This window comes from Athalia rosae, chromosome 1 (assembly GCF_917208135.1).
Source record: "Athalia rosae chromosome 1, iyAthRosa1.1, whole genome shotgun sequence".
Lineage (NCBI taxonomy): Eukaryota > Metazoa > Arthropoda > Insecta > Hymenoptera > Athaliidae > Athalia > Athalia rosae.
The window spans coordinates 21,065,286-21,071,735 of NC_064026.1; positions in this window are offsets into that span (position 1 = coordinate 21,065,286).

A 6,450-nucleotide genomic window follows, 5' to 3' on the forward strand; every position below is an offset into this window, starting at 1 on the left:
AATGATAGAGGCTAAACGATAAACTACCCTCGGGGCTGCGTGTCGCTGGTGACGACAACTCAGGTCACGCGAGAACCAAACCCCGTGGGTATGCTCGGGAGAACTATGGCCAGAGAGCAGAACCGGAAGAAGGATTAAACCCAACTGTAGTATCAAATCTAGAATCTTGACACAACGAGGAATCGACAGGCTTCTATTCATACCACGACCCAGGCTTTGATTGGTCAGCTTGAGTCGACGCACAGGTGCTCCGTCGTTTGGCGAAAGCTCCTCGTTATGTGCTAAAATTTCCTAGTGTCGACCGAGCGGTCGGACTCAGTTGTGTGGGCTCGACTCTGCAGTAAACCTGCATGACCATACTCTGCGTCACAACCGTATCAATTTCGGCGGATACATTCCGGCACGAAATAATCCGATATTCAATGGTAAATTTGCAGATCCTGTCGTGAAGAAGAGGTCTTCTCTCACACCTCGCGATGCGAGAACAAGCTCGCAAATTTATGAAAAATCATCAGACGTGAAGTCAAGGATTTGAAACAACTTGAAAAGTTTTAATTCAAAATCTGCCGCTGCTCACACATTCTCTGACGTACGTCTTCAGTGGATCCAATCATCTGATTGGCACATTATTTAATTCCAGGAAATCATTTTGCTCCTATTGAATTGAAATTTTCACAGTTGAATGGAATAATTCTCAAGCATAACGTTTCGGGTAACCTTTTCGCTCGAACGACTTTCGTCAACTGCTCTGCCAACTACAAATAAATTTTGTTATTCAAATTAGGAAATTGCCAGTTCTCGAGGAAATTTAGTACGGCTAACATGGGACTGGAATTATACGTGAGAAACCATCGATCCTCAACCTTTGACCCTTGACCTTTGACAGATCGAACTCTCATAGGCGATACCGTTCCCTTACGTTTGCCTTACTTCACCTTCGATGAACGGTGGCGTAGAATTACCGGCGCGGTCATTAAGCCTAAAGGCTTACGTTTAATTATCATATGCCCGTGGTTACGGGGGGTAGCGTTGCCGCGAGAACTCAATTAATTATTCGTAAATGCGGGAAAATAACGGCAAAACTAATTTTTATTCCTTCATTAAAATGCATCGAAGTGAGGAAACGCGAGTACAGCGACCCGCCACCGACTTCAGTGTAGCCGTTAACTTTCACGTTTCAATTTATTGCAACGTTCTTTATACTTTATATCCTTCTCCCATGTTATTTCGATTTCGACCTTTCTACTGCTCCACACGGGTAGACTGTCTTCTCATCCGGAAGTCGGATGATGTGCTACGTCCCAGAGAGATGGTCGGATCAGCCAGACAACATCAAGGATTTAGAGGGTGAGAAGGTGACCACCAACTTCCCATCGTCCCGAGCTACAAAACCTACGACACGTACCGTAGTAAACGTTCGTTATGGTCTCCTAAATTGGAAAAAATAATTTCGCCGGATCCGAATCGGATCAATCGGCGATGCTCCCGCGGTCGGCGCAGATATAACGTACGTCGGTATCCATCCCATATAAAGCTCGTATAGGTAGCACGTACGCGTCAAGGGTGATCGATAACTCCCGTTAATCTGTGGCTAGGTTGAGGTGTACGTCGAAACGACGAAACTGTTTGCAAACTCTTGCGGTGACATTCCTATCAAGATTCCTATTCGCTAACTTTCGGTTCAGATAACACGGATCAGCACTCCTAGACCGAGGATCGAGTAGATGGTTGATGAGGTGTCAGGCATTCCATTTGATACCGCACATACGTATTACACGTACATACGTACGCGTACGTATCCAGCAATGAAAACTGTAGTGTTTCGATTGTACCCTATATACGTGTACAATTGAGTGTCCGCGGAAGCGCCAATGGAATGCCACTCGAAGCAGCAAAACCCTCGAACGCTGCGTCAGTTTCAACGATCGTTAACGAAAATTCATGAATATATTCATACATGCAAAAAAATTACGTTTTTGAGCGCTACGCGCTCATCTCATGAAAAAAATTAAAGAAATCGATTCCCCGCACGGAGAACTTTCTATCAGCGATATCTTTAATTTTGGAAGTCGCCAACAATTTTTAGTTTTTTCGAACATCTCTAATGTACAGTTTATGCGTATAATTGAACTTATACAGTTCCGAGGTACGTATAAAGGTGTGCCAACAAATAACTCCTTTATATTAATGGTAATCGAGTTTATTTAATCAAATTCAATTGTATCGCGCCGCTGGTAGAATTTCCTCGCGATATCGCAACGATATGGGTGAAGGAGAAAAAAACGTCGGCGTACTATAGTCGAATTATTTTTATTTGATTCGTTTGTTCCGTTTCACTTTTATTCCGGTTTTTCGTTTCGTACGTTGTTATTTTGTATCGGAACGAAGTTCGAACTCTCGAGTTGTTTTACGTTGGCGAACGAATTTTCATCAATACTGTCATAAAACAGAAATTGCTGACGTCTGTTTGGATCCCCCGACCGCAATGACCCTCATAAAAATCACTCAAGCCTCATTCTGAAATTATTCTGACTCAATTATCCACTGATTTCGTTTACGATGCTATTATACCGAACTTTCCGACGCCAGAAGGGCGCCGGCTCGCTGTACGTTGTTATTACGTACTACGTACGATACACGGCGCGTACATACGAAGCGCAATTCGTTTTTAACCAATTGCTTACGTAATGCGATACCCAGTGTGATACGCTCGTTTAATGCATCATGTCAGAATTACCATATCGTTGGCCAAAGACAGCGAGTAAGCATTGTGCAATTATTTGAAGTATCGCGTTAGATTGCTTCACTGAAACTTTACTTCCGTTCCGCTATTCTCCCTTATCTTTCACCCTTTCCGTTACACGGTGTCGCTCGTTCTTGTCCTGGCTTTTTGACGCATAAATCTAAACCAACTATGCACAGTGTAATGCATACAAGTCTACACGTACATGTTCATTCTTCTTCCCTTTTTGTAGGCAAATTAATGTGCGCACTTGCACAAAATGTCCATGTGTGCGTTACGTTTGTGTGACTAATAAAGTGCAGGGCCACGGCGTATCGTATTCACTATAGTGGCAAGTTGGAAGTAGCTATAGTTTCAGGTATGTAGTACCTATAACGTAAGTCCGTTATAGTTGGCCGCTGGTTGCAGGTTTAGGGCATATATACAAATGAGGGTGTGAGCGCAATATCTAGGGACGTTAATTACAAACGGGCGTGATGAATTATGACGTGAGGAATAACGTGCCTCCTGCTGCGGCAGTGGGAACCACCAACGAACGTCCACGAACAACCCCGATTTTCACCGAAAACCTTTAGCGAGACAGCCGTTTGCGCATTGCTCCAATGGATCCGTGCCGAAGGGGTGTGTGTATGTACTTATGTGCACAGCCCGGCAAGCTTCTAAATGTAGGTCTCATGCAAATAACCGCTACTAGGTCATACTCTCGGGGCTATAATTTTGATGAAAATTAATCTGATTCGTAGGTAGGCAAAGGATTTCCAAATACCGGTCATGCTTAATCAAAATCACTTGTGCGTCGAAGTTTGCATACACGTGAAATTCCGAAATACTTTTCGGCCCCCGAACTTTGCCCACCCCCTCGATCCTCCTTGGTTCCTTTTCCTGGTTGATTGCGCTGCGATAAGCTTCGTAATCATGCGGCTTTATGCTTTCAAGTTATTCCTTATAAATTCTCACGGAGAAACGTGTGGTTTTACAAGAGTAATTCCGTTCTCTTTCTCCGCCTGAGGTACAGAGAGCCTTGAAAAGTAGCTCGATTTCATTCTTTGAAACATTTCAATTCTCTCATGCCGTCCGGATCACGAGGCACTCCGGACGATTGAATTATCCATAAGCACTCGATGACGAATGATGAGACGAAAGGATCCAGCATCAAAGATTCAGACGGCCGTGAAACGATCCTCGTTGGTGTTGAATGGGTATAATTGAAAAACGTCGTTACTTTGGTTCTTTTAATTTTTTTGCCTCCGCAATTTGTTCTTTCTTTTAATTCTTGAAGCAGGTGTGACTGTATTCCGCTGGCTTGTTAATGCGTAATTTATGTGACGTTTTATTTTAATTTCAACCCTTGTTTTCCCGGACCAGTACTCCCCGTATTATCGAAAGGCCACGCGAGCTTCCTTGCGGTGTATGTCGGGATACATATATATACACACGTAGACGAATACATATATATATATATATATATATACATATATTTCACGACGTCAGTGCGGGCGCACGCTCACACGCGCTATTTTACAGAGGTAAACGCACGCGTGGCGCGGGCACGACGTCGGTAGCTGAGAGCCAAATACACGAGAGGGCTTACATTTATAATATCACACATTCACGATAACGGGTATATGCGACGGTACTTCGTATATACACGTATACCTATACGTATTACGGAAAAGCCAGCGGGTTATACGGAGTTGGTTATCGTTGGATCGGTGGCGTTTTAAATATTGCGTGTTGAAAAATACACACACACACACATATATACGTGTGGGGGCAGTCGCCTAAACCGCGCACTTCGAATGGCTTTGCGTGGTGGCTTACTACCCCGCCGTAGCGGCGCGCTGCGGTGTGGCTCACATATGAGCGCCGTTGTCCGCTGGTTCAGAGAATGTGCTATTTTCCCAGATTCAGAAATAATTGGATATATATTTACATGTGGGCACACGGCACTTACGTATAGTATATCACGTATACTTGCAACGTACAAACGGAAAAGTAGGCACGCAAACGCCGTACGAATTTCTAAACACACCTCGTTAAATACGCAGACAGTTATCGCTCATTTGAATTTTCGTATAAATTTTTTCTCTACTGTGAAATTATCAATCATGCCAGAAAGAAAAAGACTCCGAAAGCGGATATCGAGGCGTGAGAAGTTCGGAAGACTCGAGAATGGAAGCTCTGAAGAAAGAAATTGATTTTTATGAGCCTTGATCGTGACACGAGCACGTCTCCGTTCTCGGAAATCGAATTAAATAAGGGTTCGGGCTCCAGGTATTTTTCCTCCGGATTGATGTGGAAAGAAAAATTTTTAGGAGAGTTTTTTTGTTCTTTAACCCCCACGGGTTTGGAAAAAGAAAAAAAGAATTATTGTCCCAAAGTTTTCTTTCAAAGCTCCTAGTTTATACTACGCTAAGATCTTAGCTCGAAATCGCGAGCGAAGCTTAAGCGCTACCCTTAGTAACTGAGACAGTTTTCTAAATGGCGTAGCTATTGTTGGTGAAAATTAAGTGGGAACCTACCGCTGGCTCAAAAATGAGACAAGATAGAAGAATTCCGGCATAACGACGAAAGATTACTCGCTCTCTGTACAGTAAGGCCAAGGTGTCTCGGAGACATTACGGTAGATCTAAGGCATTCCAGCGTGACACCACACGTTTCGTTTTGGCACCAGTTGGTGAAAAATTCAAAATAAAAAACTTGAGAAAATTATAGTTTTCGGGACAGTGGTATGTGAACGACCCACTGAAGGTGCAACATTATAATGGATTCGATTTCCAACTTTAAAGTTGCAGAGTACGTATATAAGTATATTTAAATTGACGGAACTCTTGAATTCGATGGTCGATTTTAGATCCGAATCTGATTGAGAGGTTGGTATAATTATACGTCCGTTCCATTATCAAAATTAGAATTCTTTTGAACATTCCACGATATAACGAGTAGGTATACATACCTGTATCTTCCATGCAGATACCGCGCAAGAATTGGGGTGGGGGGGGGGGGAGAGTCAACATTTTCACACCGGACCTTGTACAAAGTAGACGTACCTGACGGTGTTAATAAGCTTTTCAAAGCGATATACTTTGGTGATGTAATAATTTTCCTTTCTTTTTTTTTTAGACACCGCGTGAGTAATAAAGATAAAGTCCGATCATAAACCGCAAATAGACGACCCTCTCTCGTTCGCTTCTCCTCTCTCTTTCTCTCTCATCCCCCGACAAAACTCGATTATGTATCAGTAAACCGTTGCCTGTGTGAACTCCGATCGTAAAGGCAAAATTAACACTTTAAAATATAATATCAACAACGTGGTTTTCCAGTGATAATGTGAAATTAATTGTCGTAAGTTTAAACCACAATCCGATTGGATTGTGGTTAAAACGCGATGAGACACGTTTTGCGATCATTAACGATTAATTTTCAAAGTAAAGCTACATTCACTCGTTCACAACCTGCAACACCTGCACTATGTACAACGTTTGGCATGGCGAAATTTCGCGATGTATGGGTACGCACATATTCGATGAAAAATAATTGCTAATTAACGGACGATTCACCCTCGACATTACGCAGACACACGATTCTCTTCCACGACTTTACAACCCCCATGAAATACCTGCAGGGTTAGAAGGGTAACAGATCCGAGAAATGTTCGCATTTTATATATATGTACATCAAGGTGCTCCCTAATAGGGGTGTTTTGA